We start from the raw sequence: 20,297 nt of genomic DNA, 5'->3' as shown, positions 1-20,297 counted from the left end.
CACCGTCTCCATTTCATGCACGCTGGCTCCAAGTGCTATAGGTGTGGGTGGATCTTGTGCTGAGAAGCCCATAAACGAGCCGTGAACAAAGAGGATCATGCGATCGTTTCATTTCTCGCATCTGAGCAAGCAGAGCAGGGACCTCCAAGCAGGCGGTTGCCTGATTTTGTGTCTGTAACCTTACCCGATTGCTCGCTATCAAAGAAAATATCAACGAATAAAGCTTTAGTCGAGTAATTTAAAACTGAATCAAGTAAGTGCCCAGCCCGAGTATGTTTCACTCTAACACAAGAGGTGCATAATCTTCACATGTAGAAAGTTATGTTTCGCATTTCTCTGTATATACGTCGGTCATCACCGTTCTCACCTCGATAAGCATCACACATCATTTTCTCCCACGTGCACCCACCTGATTTGCTGCTCGAAATTCGGCACAAACTGTGAGAGGCACAAACTGTGTGCGGCAAAGACTGTGAGTGGCACAGTCATAACAATTCTATGACGTTAATGTTAGCGCCTTTAGGGTGGATAAAGAAATATTTCATGAAACTGCATGCAGCACAGGGAGAAAGAAAACTGACTTCTAAGCATTGCCTTTACATGGATTGGTTTTATTGCAAGCGGTTTGGCTAACCTTCACTTTTAATGTATTCTGACTTATGTGTTGCATCTTCTTTAATATTTTTTTCTACTCCGCCTTGGTGATGTAGCTTTCCAGTGCTATATATGTCTGAAATGTTCTCCACACCAGTGTGTACGGAACCTTTATCTTTACGTGGATTGGGTAGGTATCATTTCATTAGTGGCACTCTAGGTTTTTATTTGTTAATCAATATATTTATCGATCAACAACAGAATGGACACCAAGAGAAGGGACACGCCGTCGAGGACGGCAGAAAACTAGGTGGAGTGATGAAGTTAGGAAATTCGCAGGCGCAAGTTGGAATCAGCTAGCGCAAGACAGGGGCGATTGGCGGACGCTGAGAGAGGCCTTCGTCCTACAGTGGACATAGATATAGGCTGATAATGATGATGGCGAATGATGATATTTATATATTGAATAGATAAATAGTTAAATAATTTTTTAGTATTTATTCAGTTTTGATTAAGGTAATCTGATGGCCCGAACGAACTACAGAAATGAGTGTAGAAAGTAAATGCAATTTGTGGCACCAAACTAAAAAATCAATTACACGGCACTTGGAAGGACATCTTGAATTTTTGAGCATCACTTACAGCGGCAGTGGTGGCGGGAAAGTGGCTCTATACGACGCTTCTTCCCAGGACAGATGAATCGTTACAGACATTGGTTAAACAAGATAGTAAGCCTACTCTGTAACAGTGATCCCTTCCAGCATTTATGCAGCAAAGGGAATGAAAAAGCGTCTCTCGAAGGAGTGGTTAAGGTAGATTTGAAGAAAAAATTTAGACAAATGAATTGACAGTGGCGGAAAAAGACAGGAAAGTTTGAAGTTTTCTTCTTTTTCGTGAAGCTGTCCGGATGACTTGAGATGATCTGTACAGATGAGTACTCATATGAGTACAGCACTCGTTTACTTTTACGCGAGCAGCAGACCGCCTTAGTAACACCCGACAACTTCTGCAATATTGCTTATGTTAACCAGCGCAGCAGTGACAAAGGAGCACACTGTCACGGCCGCTCCACTGCGTAACATGAGGTTTCACTCAGCTGGAAAGCAGCTTTATCACATAACTTTTCCTAACAAGTATTTTGTGATGACATTAAAATTTCATCCGAGATATACCCCTTCATTTGTTCTGCGCTTCCGTATGACCATTGGTGTGACCAAGACGTTTATAATTTCATGTTACAGGCCTAACGGCAACACTCTCTGCCTGTGTTTGCTGTTGTGTAGTGAAGAAAAGGGAGCAAGCAGTAGTGGGGCGATCACATATAGATGTAGGGCGTGAGCGCAGATCACGAGCTGTTGGCGCCGAGTTTTTCTCCTGCCGCTTGCCGTCAGTAAATCTCCTTGTCAAAGTGGTGGAGGCGCTGGATACCCTCTTCATACCTGGAACTCCGAAGCCGGACCTTGCGAACCGCTGCTCCGACAATGCCTGATGACGCCACCCAGCAGGGCACGGCCCAATCTCCGTCGGTCATCGTGTCAAGCGTGCAGCGCCAGCGTGATCCCGCTTTCTTTAGTGGCACCGATGACCATGAGGTAGAAGATTGGCTGTCGTCGTTTGAAAGGGTGAGCGCACACAACAAGTGGGACGACGCTACGAAACTACGCAACGTCCTGTTCTACCTAACAGACGTCGCAAACCTCTGGTTTCGTAACCATGAGTCGGACTTCGCCACTTGGACCACTTTAAAGACGAGCTTCGCGGAAGTGTTCGGTCGCCCCGCAGTGCTCAAGCTTCGCGCTGTACAGCGTCTACGCGGGCGTGCGCAGCAGCAGGGCGAGAACTTCACGAGCTATATTGAAGACGTCATTGACTTGTGCAAGCGCGTGAATCCTTCTATGATTGAGCAAGACAGGATAAAGCACATCATGAAAGGCATAGCCGACGACGCCTTTCAGATGTTGCTGGCCAAGGACCCACGCACCATGTCTGAACTCGTTACCAGAGCTTCGAGGAACTACGCAAGCAGCGCGTCCTAGCTCGGTGGCTGACATCAACAGATGATTCCCTCGCTGCGTTGACCATCGGCGGCGACCACACGGCGCTCCTGTCTCAGATTAAGGAGCTTGTGCGTGAGGAAGTCGCTCGACAGCTTTCATTTTTTCCGACCGCGCAAGTGCCTTACGCCCTGTCTGACTCCAACCATCCGACAGGTGATACAGGAGCAGGTCACCGAGGCTTTGCCGTCTCCCTTTCAGCCGACTGCTGTCACCGCGCCGCTTTCATTTGTGGTGTCGCCTGCGGCTCCGCCAACTCCTGTTGCCGCGCCTCTGACGTATGCGGATGCCGTCATGAAGCCACGTCCTCAACCAGTACTGACCCCTCAACGACCAATTCGACCACCAGCGACGTCGCTTTTCGGGGCACAGCCACAGTACGCAAATCCTTCGCGCACTGCAGACAACCGCCCGATCTGCTACGCTTGCGGAATTCCGGGTCATGTTGCGCGCTTCTGTCGCCGACGCTTCGCGGCGACCACGAGTACGCCGAGATATCCTGACTACTCCTTCAGACCTCCCTATCGCACGCAGGCTGAACGAGAGCCTGAAACATACGCCCGTGATCACCAGTCCACTTCCGATGCCCAACCTTTTGCTGCTCGTCGGTCCCCCTCACCGCGCCACCGTTCTCTTTCGCCTATGCGTCGCCGGTCCAATACTGTTGAGGCAGAAAACTGACTACCGCAGCTTCTGAGGCACGAGCTGCGCCGTCGTCCATCTGTCTAACTCCTCGCTTGTCCCCCGCCAATGTTATGGAAGTGTTTGTTGACGGTGTACGAACTCTTGTGCTTGTGGACACTGGCGCCGCTATTTCTGTAATGAGCCATACATTTTGCAGTTCTATCCGTAAAATAAGGGTTTTTCTCTCCGTACTGCGAGCGCGCAATATATTGAACCCGCTGCAGCATGTACGGCCATGGTTCTCATACAAGACGTTATCGATAGCGTTCAGTTCCTTGTGCTGGCCCCGTGTTGCCATGACCTGATCCTCGGGTGGGATTTTTTGTCCCGTAACCACGCTGTTATCGACTGCGCTCGTGCTCAGGTAGAGCTCGCTGTGTTTGCTGAGACGCCATCCACCCATGTGGCCGGTCCTGGGGATAGAAAGCTTGTCGTCACCGCCGATATTGACCTGCCACCTCAGAGTGCCGTCATTGTTCTCGTTTCCTGTGCCGCCCTTTCCTGTGCCACCATTCATTTCACGCCATCTGACTTGTTTCGTCGCCGCCTCAATACGTCACTGCCTTTTGCCATCCTCGCGCTTCATCAGGACAATCCAGAACGACTTGTTTGCAACCCCAACTCAAGCCCTCTGACTTTGTACTGAAATGAAACGCTTGTCCACGTTCAGCCTGTAGACGCTGCTGTTATCGTACTCCTTGACACCTTTGAGCCTGAGACTCAGCATCCGCTAAACCACCTGACCCCTCACCTTGCGTCCGACGCCGTGCTCTCGGATTCTTTTCACCGTTCCATCGACATCGATCTCGATCCAGCTGCATGGACGCAGCTTATCGCCCTTCTACACGAGCTCCACGCTTCGTTCGACTTACCGCAAGCATCACTAGGATGAACTAATGCGGTTGTTCACACGACTGACACTGGGCCTCACGCTACTTTGCGACAGCGCCCCTACCGTGTGTCACCTGCGGAACGTCGTGTCATTACGGAGCAGGTTGACGACATGCTTCAGCGCGGAGTTATTACGCCTTCTTGCTGCACCTGGCTCTTTCCTGTTCTACTGGTCAAAAAGAAAGATGGCTCTATTAGATTCCGTGTGGACTACCGACGCCTCAACTCGCAAAGACATCTATTCTCTTCCTCGAATAGACGACGCCCTCGATTGCCTTCAAGGTGCCGAATTTTTTTCTTCCCTCGACTTGCGATCGGAATATTGGCAGGTCCCTATGGCGGAGTGTGATCGTCCCAAGACAGCATTCGTCACACCGGATGGCCTGTATGAATTTACCGTGATGCCGTTCGGACTTCACAATGCGCCCGAAACATTCGAACGGATGATGGCCAGCATTTTACGCGGTCTGAAATAGAAGATATGTCTGTGCTATCTGGATGACGTCGTTGTGTTCTCTTCCGATTTCGCTACAGATCTGTCTCTCGTTTACGCACAACTCTACGCTGCCTTACAAACGCATGCCTTCAACTCAACCTGAAGAAATGTCACTTTGGGACTCGCCGGCTCACCATCCTCGGCAAGTCATCTCCAAAGATGGCCTTCTGCCTGACCCGGACAAACTACGTGCTGTTTGCCGAGCTTCCGCAGCCTTCTACCCTCAAAGAGCTTCGAAGCTTTGTCGGCTTGGCCTCCTATTTTCGTCGCTTCGTCCGAAATTTCGCCTCCATCATCGCACCGCTTACGAAGCTCCTCGCCGGCGCCAGCGACCTTTCCCACTGGACACCGGCCTGCGACGACGCATTTGCGACTCTGCGACATCTACTTACTTCGGCCCCGTGCTACGCCGACCCCAGCTGCGCCAACCGAAATACATACTGACGCCAATGGTATCGGTCTTGGTGCAGTTCTCGCGCAACGCAAGCCCGGCTTCCATGAGTAGGTTGTGGCTTATTCAAGCCGCGCTGACACCAATGCGGAAGCGAATTATTCAGTCACCGAAAAAGAGTGCCTCGCGATTGTATGGGCGTTAGGAAAATATCGCCCCTATTTGTACGGCAGGCCTTTCCACGTTGTAACCAACTCTGCTGGCTGGCTTCCCTCAAAGATCCTTCTGGTCGTCTTGGTCGATGGGCTGTTCGTATTCAAGAATTCGGCATTCGCGTCGTTTACCGATCCGGGCGCAAGCATTCTGACGCGGATGCGCTCTCTCGTTCACCCGTCAAATCCGAAGCAGGGCCTCCTTCAGCGGTCGACTTTTACCTGAATGCTCGCACCATCACCGACATGCCTTCGGAACAGCGCAAGGACCTATGGATCGCGACCCTCTTAAAAGTTCTCTGCGCCTCTACACCCGCTAGCCAACCCCATGCCCTTCGTCGACAAGCCATGCATTTCGCAATACGCGATGCACTTTTATACCGCCGCAACTACCTGGAGGACGGACGTAAATGGCTGCTGGTCATACCCAAGCACTTGTGAGCCGATGTGCATGTGTGCATACTTCCATGCTGATCCGCAACATGTTCATGCTGGCGGGCTGAAAACGTATCAACGGCTCCGCCAATGCTGCTACTGGCGTGGGATGTACACATTTGTCCATAAATATATACGGACTTGTTCCGCATATCAACAACTGAAAACGTTTAAGCATACACCCGGTCAGCTGCAGCCTTTACCATGTCCTGCCCGCCGTTTTGAACGCATTGGAATCGACCTTTATGAACCGCATCCGTGCTCTGTTGCTGGCAATTGCTGGATAATTGTCGCGGTGGACCACCTCACGCGATACGCCGAAACAGCTCCACTCCCTGCGGCTGGTGCTCGTGACGTGGCTTCCTTCATATTGCGCCATTTCATACTCCGTCATGGTGCCCCACGGGAACTGCTGAGCGACAGAGGCCGTGTGTTTTTGTCCAACGTGATACAAGAGCTGCTCCGCTCGTGTCGTATTGTTCATCACACATCAACTACCTACCACCCTCAAACGAATGGGCTCACGGAACATTTCAACCGCACGCTCGGTGGCATGCTGTCGATGTACATTGATTCTGATCATTCCAATTGGGACGTCGTTCTCCCCTTCGTGACTTATGCGTATAACACCGCGACAGTCTACGATGGGCTTTTCACCATTCTTTCTTTTATATGGCCGTGAACCATCCCCCACACTTGACACAATATTACCGTACCACCCGGACGCCTCCGAAGTCAGTACAATTTCTGACGTCGCCCAGCATGCAGAGGAGTGTCGTCAGCTGGCCCGCTCGTTCACGTCCGACAGCCAAGCCCTCCAGAAAGATCGCCGCGACACCGATGAGCATGTGTAGAGTTTTGCCGTTGGATCCCTCGTCTGGCTCCGAATACCTTTCAACTCTCCCGGCCTCACTCTCAAGTTTGCTGCCAAGTACCACGGGCCCTACCGCGTCATCGAGCGCCGTTCTCCCGTCACTTTTGTCATTGAGCCGGTCAAGCCCTCCTCGGACAAGCGCCGTTTCAGTGGCGAGACGGTCCATGTCAGCCGCCTCAAGCCGCATCACGACCCTCTCATCCTTGCGTACTGCATTTCCAAATGTAATCCCTGGCGCCATTACCCCTTTCCACATACTCCAGAGCACCTCGTACCTATTGTATCCCCATAGCACTCTGTGCTTCATTATGGCCGCATTTCTCTTCAATTTTGCTATTGTGGTTTTTTCCTGTGTCTTCAGATATCTAGCGCCTTCGTTTATCCATACACCAAGCTATATGTATTCTTTTACCCGAGGTATTTCCTGCCCGTGTATGAAAACTGTCTGTTCACTGTTTGCATGGAATGCCATATAACCTGATTTTTTAACGCTAAATCTTAATCCTAAATTCTCACATTCTCTCGACAGATATCAGCCAGACGTTGCTTGTCACTTTGCTTGTTAGCAAGCAACACAATGTCGTCCGCATAAAATAAACTTAGAAGCTGCTACTCAACTGTTGAGCCGGCTTGTTTGTATGAGAGGTTAAACCCGATATTGATTTCTTCTAGCACCCTTTCTATCCTTACCTCGTACATCATAAACAGCAGCCGGGATTAAGAGCAACCCTGTCTCAGTCCTTTGTTGACATCAACTTTATCCTCCATCCTCGTCCCTTCCCATTCTATGCAAACGGTATTTTCTGGGATGCCCGGAGGTGAGCGCCATCTGGTAGAGCTTGAAGGAACCTAGCAGCGCACGTGCAGTGTGCTTCCCGATGAGTGGATGTGACCACGTGCCTTTTGCAGCATCTCCAGCCACGCCGCCGAATTTTCAGCTTCATGAGCTATATAGTAATGCTTTCGAATGAAAAATGAGGAAGTCGACTGTAGAGAACTGAAGGACTGACAACAGATTCACCGTGTGGGGAGAAAGTGAACGAATTGAGCGCAAGGTTGAAATTTTAGATGACTTCGAGGCGTTTTCCAATTTCCGCGAACATCAAAAAAAAAAGTTACTCCGCTCACCATTCATACAAGTGGGATCCGCTAATTCTTTACACGAGCGGATCCTGCCTGCCCACGCAGTACTGCTCTTGCGAAAGCTAAACATAACCGGGTTGATGCATCAAGCTCCTGTGCGTGGAGTCTAGATTTCGAGATCAGCGCAACCTGAATTCCAGAATTATTGGCAGTGTTGAAGGTGCTAGCCTTTCTTGCACTAATGCCCCATACACGCAACCGGTTGCGATACGCTGCTGAATAGCTTACGTAGCCTCGCTGCGTTTAATCGGTTGTGGTGGCGGTCGCTGCGCAAGTGTAGCTTAAGCCGAACATCTCCACAGTCGTTCCCGTTCAGCGCTTCCTTTTGTATACTGGCTCTACGTGGCATGACACGAATGCTCGATCATTGCTCAGCATTCCCAAGACTTTCGCGTGTACACGAGTTCACAATCCACAAATTTGCAATCCACAAGTCCACAAATTACAAAGAACACAAATGCTGGGGGCCTCTTTAGCAGGAAGCTCTTCCCATATGACCTTCAGATATTTGAGGAGAAAAGAAATAACGTCCACAGGAAGGTTGTGCGTACGCTTATGAATTCATTAGAGCGTATGCTGTGTCGTAAATACTAATGGGACTTAGTGTACAGTGTTATGTGCGAGTGCACATAAGGCGGGGTTTTATTACGTAATGTACACACTGCTCCTAAGTGGATGTTCAATGAGTTCAACTATGATTTCAAGAATGTCCATACTAGCTCATAAAAAATTTAAAAATTGCGAATTCTACGGACTGAAATGCAGATCCAACGCGCATCCTGCAATCGATGTGAAGCCAATCCCTAGTTAAGCGGGTGATTCAACGTTATCCAAGTGCGATGCGTGCAGTTGTGTTTGTTTACCCCCGTTGTAATGTGTATTGTCATGCAATATTCATGTTTATGCATCGAATAGGTCAAAAGTTTATTCTCATGCAATGAGTTTTGTTCACGTTTTGCACCATCTATAAGCCATGCTTAAATTCTAGCACCAGTTCATGGATGTGTACGCAGTGACATCACAATATACAAGGCGCTGTGTGATGCTTGCCAAAGGAAACATCGTCTTTATAGCTGGATACATAAAGTAGTATGAATTTTCCGAGTAAAGCAATGTATAGTTAATTCTTTCATATCACTTAGGGGGTCCTGTTGTATGTTGCATCGCGCGGACGCATAATACATGACACTGTTCGTATTTAGCGCTCTTGGAGTAAAGCACAGAAGAAAATAATTATGCAAGACATTGATCGCTGAAAACGACTTACTGAGATGTTCTACGACGCATTAACTGCTGTGCTATTCCAAGCGACACTCGTAATGTGAAAGCAAAAAAGAGGCGTCTTCAAATACACTTCGCTAATGAGCCAGGTATTTGTGCACAGAAGTTTGTCCTGGTGGCGGTACAGGTCTGATTGAAACACTGATGATAGTAAATTATGCAAGTGTATTTAGCAGCTTGCTAAGCCTTATGTAGGACACTCTCTATTAGCAGCTTCATAGGCATCAAGCCAATATCCTTCTTAAAAAATTAAGACTCTTACGTTGCTGCAGATCACACTTCTGTTTTATGCCAGGGGAATATTTGTGATTCCGAGGCGGGAGGATAACGCTGCCATAACAAGGACACAAAATGATGCTGAAATATTTTGATTGTGCAGAAACATCGTTTTACCCTGTACTGCAGTCATGGTTGTATGCTTTTAGTAAGAAAAATAGAAAAACATTATGCAGCCTTTATTGTTTTGTGGCCTCTCGTAAGCATGTGCGCCGTTCTTTGCCACTTCACCAATTGCTGTTCAGAGCCCTACAAGTACTGTAACAATGAACAATACGACAAATAGCTGGTACTGTCAAGCAGCAAATCTGAACAGCCTACACTTTGTAACTTTGCTATGATCGCTTTCTCAGGCTGCATTTATTTGGGCCTACGACTTTTGTAATATAGGGGTCAGTTGACGTAGATAATGTTACCTCCGTAAAGTCATTGCACAATGGTAGGAATATGACGTAGCGCATATAATGCAAAGAAAGATTGAAAAATATGGATGGAGTTGCTTACGTACCTTGCGGTGAACAAAAGGAAACAACACACTCAAGATTCACAATCCGACATATGGCGCCGTGACTCCCGTGTTCACCATTAAAAGAGTCTGCGAAGAGTGATAATCAGTGTGTATTAGCAGCACGTGGAATGAGAAATATCGCACGGAAGACTAAAACTGAGAAAATAACGAGAAGCCGGCGCTATTACAACGCAAGACCGCACGTGGATCATCACAAGACGTTGTGCGGTTGCAGAGTGAGCAGATTGTATCCCGGGCCAACAAAACGAATTATGAGAAAGGTCGCAGCCGACAGCGCTCCTTGTCCGGTTGTTACTTCTGATCGCTTAGCCTGCTTGCAGGCCAAGTAGCATACAGGGCCTTTCACGTAACTTGGGCCAAACTTTAAAAAAATTCAGATTGCCGCGCGGCTTGACCGAACCAAAGTAATGTTTGCCGTCACTTGGAGGCACTCAGATTAATCTTTTAATGCATTCGGCTAATAATAAATAATTCCTCCTAATTAATTATTAAACTTTTCAATTGTTTTCGAATGTTTTTCCAAGCCTATCAACTTCGGAAGTAGGTATGTCACACAGTTTCGTAGTTCGTAGGGCTTATCCACCTGGAAGGAATTCTTAGGCTCATTCGAGAAAGGTGTCCATAAAATTTTTGACAATATGCCGTAGCCTTTAAATAGTTTTTGTGTTCCATTGCATAAAAAGACGTTTTGTTTGAAAATTTAGTGGAACATTGCGACATTACAGCTGTGTTTACCTGCGCTTTTTTGGACTTTATTGCTAGCTGCAATATTTGCTCAAATGGCTTGTGCCATCCCATACAAAAATACTTCCTTACTTTCTTTAGAACTCTTACGAACTTTCTATCAACTTTAGTACACTCTATGTACTTTTACTTTCTATTAACACATGTTACGAGAAAGTTGGTAGGATCTGTCCTTACTTCGGTTTGAAGAAAGTTTGTTTAAAGAAAATTTTTAGGCTCTGTTTTAACTTTCGTTTGTAGGAAGTTTGTTCAAAGAAAGTTTACAAGAAGTTGGTAGGCTCTGTTTTTATTTTCGTTTGAAGAAAGCTTGTTTAAAGCAACATTAAAGAAAGTTGATAGGTTCCGTTCTTCTTTTCACTTGAAGCAAGTTCGTTTGAAGAAAGTTTAAAGGAAGTTTAAGGAAAGTTGGTAGGCTCTGTCTTTACTTTTGTGTAAAGAAAATTATAACAACTGTATTTAATTGTTTCATTCATTTGCTCATTTAACACCGCAATAAAGAAGCATAACATGCAATATCGGTAATACAATAATTAGTACGAATAAACTAAGTGCCATACTGACAATTGCTTCCTGCAGTTTAAGAGAAAGCGAGGAGACAGAATAATTTTTGTTATTATGCGTGCATATATAATTAGCAGAAGCTAAGGTAAAATATCTTAGCCTGTCCCATTGAAATTGTATATAACGCTTTCCTACTTCAAAAAAAAAGGTTGTTCTACACTGACTGGTACTCGAACACGGGACCTCTGCGTGTGAGGCAGAGACGGTACCACTACTCCCATATTACAGTAGCACTAGCAGGAACTATACAATGCCTAGACTTTCTGACATGTCGTAAGGCCATTTATTTGTTTTCACGACGCTTACCTTTTTTTCGGAATTCGGCTTCTTAAGAAACCTTTCCTTTACGACTTTATGCAAACTATACAGAAAACTCTCGCAAATGCAGTACCTGCGGTTACTGTTAAAAGAGCCTTTCTTTTCAAAGCTGCGGGTGATTGTTGTATTGATATTGTCACGTAGTAGTGACGCTGAAGTCAACAGTCGTAAAACTGTGTATGACGAAACTAATTCATTATTGGGCGAACCTGTGCCCACAAAAGTAAGCTACACTCGAAGCACAACGAAAGCGGCGAACACAGTCGGCGGTCGTCGAAATCTCATCAGCGGCGAAACGCGTCGGCTTTTATACCTGAGTCATCGAAGGTTCCAGATTAATCCCTGATGCCCGCTGGTCTTCCAGAAAGTTCTAGACAATTCGCGTCGGTTATACATGCCATCAGATAACATAAGCGTCGGTGAAAACAGGCAATGGAAAGAAGCATCGATAACGTTCTAGAAGCTTCCGATGCAGGCGCGTCCTGCGCCGAGCGATAACGTTTAACACTTGTTAGCCGGTGGAAAGCGGCCACCGGTGAAAGATAAACATGTATACGTGTCAATATATTGGCGGGATTCATACGGCAGCAAGGATTCCGTAAATGCTTGCTAAGGCACACAAGTGAATAATTTACGATTGTCAGTTTACTGAGTAGTCAGTTGTGTACTTGGCATGGCCGTATCTGTTTGTTTACACGTGCGTGCAAGCAGTACGCCTGTTGCACTTCAGCCGAAGCTTCAGCTGCAGTAGCACGCCAGCCATCGCCACGTTTTGTTACCTTTATTCCTGACGCTAAGAGGAAATGTGGTCTCACCAATTCAAGATGAGGGCACATATTCTCGAAAACATTACACTTGGCGCCATAATTAACGTGTATGTGGGCGGTGATCACGGATATGTGCTCGGTAAGTGTCACATTAGCCCGTAGACTGTCCGTCATTTCAAGCAGACGGAGCCGCACGGGCGGCGCGTGGATTGGCTCATGCTTCAGCTACGACTTCCCTTGAGTGACAAATGCGAATCTCGAAGGTTATGCTCCTGAAGCGATGCGAATCGGGGAGGCAGGTTCTTTTTGTTAACCGCAGTGTGGCGCTGCTGCAGTGTTTCGTTCAATAAATCCAATCCAATCCAAGTTGCTGTAGTTTATGAACCACGTTGGCTGTGCGCGAGTGCTTGTTGCAGTGAGGCGGTAGTTGAATTTTATATTAGAAGTGCCTAGGCAAAATGTGCTTCTTATCGTGTGCATTAACAATCGCACAACCTCTGGACTCGTGAAACACCGTGTGTTCGCCGTGTGTTTCGAGCGATACGCCAGTGTCAACAGTGTCTTACAGCGCCCGTCCGAGCTGCTTTTGTTCCCGCCTGCCTGCGCTCTCTCGTGAAAAGCCTGGTACTGGGGCTTCATCACAGTGTATGGAAGAATTTGTTGTAGGTTGTGCGTTCGTGGTGCTGTAGTTCATCGGCATCTCTACAGTGTTTGCGCCCGAAAGAGAGTTGGTGCCACGGTACCTGTGGGACGGAGGAGTGTTTGCTGACTACGTCTTGAAAGGTAAGCAAGTTTGGCGCTTGTGCGCGTTGTTGTAGCTTATGGTTCATGTAATGAGCTTTGTGTAACTAGAGCAGAGCGCATTCTGAGCGTAAGTTGTCCATGTTTCTGTGCACATTTAGTAAGCAATTTTACGAAAGCTTCTGTTGATGTTAACGCGTACTTGCATTTTCCTGTGAAGTATGCTACCCCGTCTGATTGCTCTGACTGAATGGGAACACAATTATGGAAACACTGAAAGGTACTGTTTGTTGGGTAGTTTCCCGGCAGAAAATTATTCCTTATATAATCATTTCCGCGAGTACACTGCAGGTGTGTACACGTCGATGTGTCATGGGCTTCACGCGTTGGCACAGGATAGCTATGTTTAACGCTTGCGCACATATTAGCTTGTATGAAGACTTTTTTTGTATACAGTTCACTTTGAAGGCCCGCGTCGCGAGAACCTGTGTATATTCTATATTGAACTATAGAACCTGTCGTGTTCTATATTGCGAGGCAGATATACGCCGATATTGCAGTGACGAGGTTTCTTTTTAATCGAGACCTCTCAATCAGACACTGGCTTTTACTATACATATTCATCTAAAGAACAGTATGCCAGCTCTTCCAGTCATAGGTAATGACTGTGCCTTGCAGTAATACAGTAAGGGCTGCGATTTCGTGGCGATACTTTGCGCTGTATCCTACGTCATTCTTACCACCCACCGTGAACGGCCGGCTATTCCAGTTCATAACACGGGCGGCGCGTCGGTCAAACATCTGACGAAGAGCGAGAAGGAATACCATAGCTATACAAACACGGCCTAGGGTTCAAAAGACTTTTCATGTGCTCAATATTTTTTTTTCATAATCCAATGCTCTTTTTGCTTTATTAAATATTTGAGTTTCGGTGATTTTCCTGGTAGTCTTATGTTTGCTGCATTCCAACATTGAATCGCACTTGTTACAACATAACCGTGTAACCTCCTGAGATATAACGGAGAGATTCGTACGAGACGCACATTAATGTAGCTGCTAGTGTGAGGCTCTTTGCAATTCAGTATTACACTGATATGACAGGTTTCCAGATTCACATTGCAATAAATTCATTGCAGTTGAAGGCTATGCGGATTCTGGAGGCATCCCACAGGAACCTGCAGCACTGCTGCAAGCTGGAGAGCACCACTATAAAGCACCTGATCTGCGTGCTTTTACAAAGGTGCGTACAAAACTGTCATTGCCTTGTGTGTTGTAGGATATGTTTCTGTAATATGCAATCACTTTACTGTGTGGGCCATTTTCATGATTTCTAGTGGCAAATCACTTGCATTTCACTTTTGGTCATCTGGAGGGCCCTCAGTTTAATGAACTTACCTTTAACTAGCCTCCTCTGAGCTAAATATAACTCTGACTTGAGTAACTGCATGATATACTCTGTACAGACTGTATATTAATCTAGTCAGATTGCCTTTTTAAGATAATCGTTGAGAAGCATGAGGTCTCGAAATGTTTATCTTTTTATCAATTTTATTATGCAGTATTGTGAAGCTCACTTCTCACACTATTGCCTGTGCGCCTATATTGTTCCCTCTAATCGGTCACACTTATGTATTGCGTACCGTACTTCATCTCTTAAAATTAGCATACAAAAAGCAAGATTTTCTTTATTATGTAGCTGCTGAATCCCTAGCCACTGTATGAGCAGGTAATTCCTCAAGCATATAACAAACCTATAACCTTTTAATGTGACAAGTTCAATATGCACCCGAAGTGCAGGTTGGCTTCAAGCAGGAAGCTGGTCTCCTTTGTATTTTATAGAAATTTGAGGTGGTAACGCAAACTGCTAAATCACAACAATCCGCACAGTGCAGTATAGTTGCAAGCCACCCCGACAGTGCAGCTGAACGCTGAGTGTTCATCGTTACATTGGCACTTTTTTTTGTGGGCAGTAGTTGCAAGCCACGACAGTGCAGCTGAACGCTGAGCGTTCGCCTTTACATTGGCTTTTTTTCAGCGTGTCTCTGCCCTTCTACAGTTGACATTGGATAAAGCTTGTTCTTTGCTGTCACTTATCTGAAATGCAAACAATCCTTTTTACTTTTTCTTTCATATTACTTGTCAGCTGCCTAATACACAAGCTTCCAGTGACATGGTAACAGTGCTGACTACTGCCCAGAACATGTGTGCATCTGTGGTTTGTGGTACCACATGCTCACTACCTCGGATTTACTTAGATGTCACAAGGAAGCTTGCTTCATGCTCAAGCTACCCTGTACTTGGTGGAAATATTGAAATAGTCACTTTTTAATATTATAATTTGTTGTGGTTTTACCAAATTGAGTTTTCAAACTGTGAATAATGCACACTAGAGGGTCTATAAAAATGTTTTCTACCGCCTAAGACATGGTTTAGGCAAAAAGTGCATTACACATGTCATCCTATTATTGAGTTCGGCATATCTCGCGGAAGCCGTTCTAAAAACTTTGACTATCTTTACTGCAACTGATTTACAGCTACTTTACACAAGTGTACGATTCCTACATGTAACACATGCATATTATGTGCAGCAGTTCTGCTTCAGCAATACTTCAGTCATTTTTTGGGTGGCGTTCCAATACCCACCAGGACGTCATCCAAAAAGAAGCTTTGCACCCCAGAGGTGTGAATGCCATTCTAAGTATGTGTGGCAAGGCAGTCAGTTGAAATCTTCCTTTTGATTGTGGGTCATTTGAAGTCAAATTCTTGTGGATGACTGCATCATGCTATCTCGTCCAGATACAATTCATAAGGCTAACTATTATTGCATTTTTCCTCCTTTAGGCTTGCAGCAAGAGGGATATCAAGAACACGGGAGATGTCAAGACCACATTATAGTCACTGCTTGCTTGTGGTTTCTGAGGGCATGTATGAAAGGGTTGGAAAATAAACATCAGTGTTTGAAAAGATTGGTGTGTTTCGCCAACACGTACATACCTTTATATGTACAAGGTTGCATCAGAACAGTACCAGACAATTTTAAAAAATGCTGGAAAAAGTGGATAAATGTCACCAGTATGTTTCTAGGGCGAGTTACAGAAAGTTGGAAACAAGTTACAAGAATATTTCTAGAGCAAGCAACAGAAAGTTAGAAAAAAGTTACAAGGATGTTTCTAGGGCGAACAGCAAAAAGTAGGAAAAAAGTTACTAGGACGTTTCTAAGTCAAGCAACAGAAATTTGGAAAAAAGTTACAAGGATGTTTCTAGAGCGAGCAACAGAAAGTTGGAAAAATGTTACAAGAATGTTTCTAGAGCAAGCAACAGAAAGTTAGAAAAAAAGTTACAAGGATGTTTCTAGGGCGAACAGCAAAAAGTAGGGAAAAAGTTACTAGGATGTTTCTAGGTCAAGCAACAGAATGCTGGAAAAAAGTTACAAGGATGTTTCTAGGGCGAACAGCAAAAAGTAGGAAAACTGTTACTAGGATGTTTCTAAGAAGTAAAAAGATACCCTGCTTTTAATGTTTGAAGGATGTTCATTCATCGTTTAAGGAAAGTTTGTAAATAAAATTTTAATTGAGTATCGGTGGCCAATAGTCGACAGGATGTTGGTATGAAGTATTGAGGAAGTTTATAAACGGTTTCAGAACTTTCAATAGACCGTTGGTAGGTTTTAGTAACATTTGTCTAAAAAAATTTAATTGAAAGTTACTAGAATTTTTTGTAAGGGATAGAAACTCAGTGACTATAGTACAGTAAATTGCCACATCTGTCCGAGAGATCAGTTAAAAATCTTACTGATAAATTTTTGTGTTCAGTTGTCAAATATGTATTTTGGTTTCTTTTGCATGTAATGTATACCTCTTCGAGTAATCCAGCTAAAAAAAACTGATTTTTGGGTGTGCGCTCACAGATTTTGCCAGGAAATTTGGAAATTAAATTATTCGCGACACGATGCTGCCAAAACTGGTGACTCCTCAGCAATAGTTGAGACGAAAAGAAGGTCGCCGTGAATGGAAAGCTTCAGACAACAGCAAATAATTCCTTTAAGAGGTTGTCACCCGCTGACAATACTTGAATTCACATATACCACATCAAGCTGAAGTCACAGAGCAAGGACTTCAAAAAGAAAGATGGGGTAAGGCCAAAACAGCACGGTAAAAGAAAGCAAAAGTCAACTTCATGCTCATGGTGCTGCTGAATTGCTATGCCGTCGTGCTCCGGGAATGTGTACTTAAGGGCGAAACTTGTCGATACAGCTTTCTGCATTGACAGGCCTCGAAGCGCCTGAGATATCGTGTGTGCCGCGTGCGAACAAATTTATCGAAAAATGGACGCTGGGTTCTCCACCACAATAATGCCCCATACGCTCTGTGCATTGATAGCAAGCACGTTGTTGGCACGAACTTACAATATGCCTCAACTGTCTCCACAGTCGCTGCGACGTTTCTTATGTTCGCCAAATGCAAAGTTGGCTCCAGCGGCATTATTTTGTGTATGAGACGACAATTAAAAAAAAAACAGTTCTGAAGCGTTAAACAGAAGAGGACACCCAAGAGTGCGTCCAGCTACAGTAGACGCGCTTGAATTGCTGTGGTGTGTCTAATAGTGAGTATTTTGAAAGTGAGCACTTTTTTTGTGTCGGAAAGTTTGCAAAATAATTTTTTAACCTATACTGCACTAACTTCTGGGACAGACGTCATATATGCCAAATGGGGTTGCCAAATGGGATGAGTTCTATATATGCCAAATGGGATGAGTTCTATTAGCTCCAAAGAAATGAGCCTTGTATTTACCCATCTCTCGTGAGCGTGAACCGCTTTCTCATGACAGATGGCTCCACGTAGGGAATGTCTCAGTTGCAGAAGTAAGAGCAGTGATAGATAGGGTTTAAAAGGTTGAGTTAGAAAGCATGGAGACAAGAAAGTAATGCTGAGGCAAATGCCTTTCGTTAGTTCTATGCCTGACCTTTCAATTCGCGAATCTCTATAAAATCGCTCAGCTTCCTGTCATTCCAAGTTAAAAGTCTAAAGACCATTGAGAACTATACTACAGCAGCCAATCGTAGAGACCAGTGGAAACGGTTCCAAAACCACTGTTTCGAAGAACGCACAAAACTAAAGAAACAGCCATGTCATCGACGACGAAAATAATAAAATGAAAATAATAAACCAGTGAGGTAGACAAGGCAAGGCATTGAAACCTTGACAGAAAACAATATTTTGACGACGGACCACTGCGGATGGTGACTTTGGCCATAAATTTTAGGCGTTAAAATTGGAAGCGCCATGTAACGTTTCTGACCATTGATAGTTCTAGGTAAACACTACCGATTGCTTACAAAATAAATTGTGTCTGCCTCAACCCAAATCTTCTTTATAAGGAAACGAAGGCGCATTTATTTATTTAGCCGTAGAATGTGGAGCACATACCTCAATCAAACAGGGTCATCTTTACCGAGTGTGTCACATGAAATTGTTGTAAACGGTGATAGGTACTATAGTAACAATACAGCTAATTTATTTAATAATCAATTTGTCAATACCGGTGCTTCAACATCTACAGCTGATTTTTGCCCGGAACCTAATATTGCAAGTTATAATAATCATCATGTCAGCGAGACTATTTTTTTTTTACGCCTACGACTGAAAGCCAAATGTTTCCTTTCTTAATTCTTCGAGTGACAAATCAGCCGCTGGGGAGGATGACAATAAAGCGCAACCTAGTAAAAGCAGTTGCTCACATAATCTGTGGTCCGTTGGAAGATTTTTAGTAGTATATTATCCAGTGGACAGTTTCGTGAAAAAATCAAGATAGCTCGTGTTGCTGTGATCGTTAAGGGTGGGAAACACAATGACCTAAATAACTATACATCAATTTCGGTATTACTTGTATTTCCCAAAGTGGCTGCACGTATTATATATAAGCGTCTGAATACTTTTTTTGCTGGATAAAGGTGTTATTTCGGATAAGCAATATGGATTTATGATAAGTCAACCGAAATGGCATTAATAAGCATCAAAATACGATTGTAAATAATATTGAAGAAAAAAAGCTTACCATTGGTATACTCGTATTCTTAGACTTTGGCAAGGCCTGTGATTGCGTAAAACATAACATATTACTAGAGAAACTCCAAATATATGGCGTTCGAGGCATAGCAATAGAACTTATTTATAGCTGCTTTGAATCTCCATTCCAGTATACTTCCTTGCGAGGATGCAGTTCTGAATATAGCGTAAATAAATATAGGGGACCACACGGTTCCATTTTACGGCCGTTATTGTTTATTATATATATAAATTACATAATAAATTTTCCTCTAACAGATGAAATCGTTATGTACGCTGATGACACTAATGTATTTTTGTTTCGGAGTAGACCTTCAGGAACTAGAAGTTACCGCAAGTCCTTGGTTACGAGAACCTAGCGAGTGGCTATATCTAAATAAGGTTGACTTAAACATGAAAAAAATAATAAGTTTACAGTTTCTTTATTCCAAGAATAAGGAAATCAAATACGACGTAAACATTTCACATTGTGGATCACAACTTAACATGTCTCAAGCCATTTGTTTCTGAGTGCAACATTTCGTATAAACTTAAATAAAGTCCGCAATAAGGTTTCACGACCTGTTGGCTTACTATGACGGATCCGATACTCTGTGCCTGTCAGGCGTCTCAGACAACTGTACTTTTCGTTTGTACACATACATCTTAGCTACTGCCTCTTAGTATGGGGAAATGGTAATAAACTGATATAGAAAAGCCGGCGGTATTGAAACGGCGAGCTGTTCGGTTGTTTAACTCCGATGCCCACTTCCGATGCCCAACCTTTTGCTGCTCCGTGAAACGGTTATTCGGTTTCTAGACATATCTAATCCAAAATTACTAGGCAACACGACCTATAACACAACAAAGACTGACACTGAAAAGTTTTAAAATGTCGCACTAATTACGGATTTCACATGCTAAGGAATTATCTGCTTCGACGGCTAAATGCATATATGAAAGCATAAATAAAAGTTCTAGACCTAAACTTCTGCAGACTGAAAGCGTCGTTTTATTAACTCACATACGCATGTTCCTAAAACACAGCACATATATACACTTTTTCGTCAGAAAATCGATGTATTGAATGTGTTACTTCAGTTCTACTTGTACCTTCACACCGTGTAATTTGTAAAAATGTCATGTTATTGTTTTATTTTTACCGTTTCTTCCTGTGTTGCTTCGTTGCCGCAAATGCGAAGGGGACCAAGATTTTTTCAAGCCGTAATGGAACGGCTTTTATTCTTGGCCCCTTTCACGAT

At 44.6% G+C, this 20,297-nt stretch overlaps 1 long non-coding RNA gene across 2 annotated transcripts in view; it reads left to right on the top strand.

Annotated features, from left to right (window-relative positions):
- LOC125945955 (uncharacterized) overlaps positions 1-15,953 on the top strand; it is a 163,298-nt gene extending 147,345 nt beyond the window's left edge. The window contains exons 1-3 of one of the 2 annotated variants that reach the window (XR_007467258.1): positions 12,680-13,033; positions 14,128-14,231; positions 15,833-15,953. This is a non-coding gene — a long non-coding RNA (uncharacterized LOC125945955). Of the gene's footprint in view, positions 1-12,679; positions 13,034-14,127; positions 14,232-15,832 lie in introns of those variants that run through there. The other variant, XR_007467260.1, reaches the window with a different exon arrangement.
- The last annotated feature ends 4,344 nt before the right edge of the window (positions 15,954-20,297 follow it).

Source organism: Dermacentor silvarum, chromosome 5 (assembly GCF_013339745.2).
Source record: "Dermacentor silvarum isolate Dsil-2018 chromosome 5, BIME_Dsil_1.4, whole genome shotgun sequence".
Lineage (NCBI taxonomy): Eukaryota > Metazoa > Arthropoda > Arachnida > Ixodida > Ixodidae > Dermacentor > Dermacentor silvarum.
Note: the sequence above shows the minus strand (reverse complement) of the source record. Positions and strands in the feature narration are given on the sequence as shown.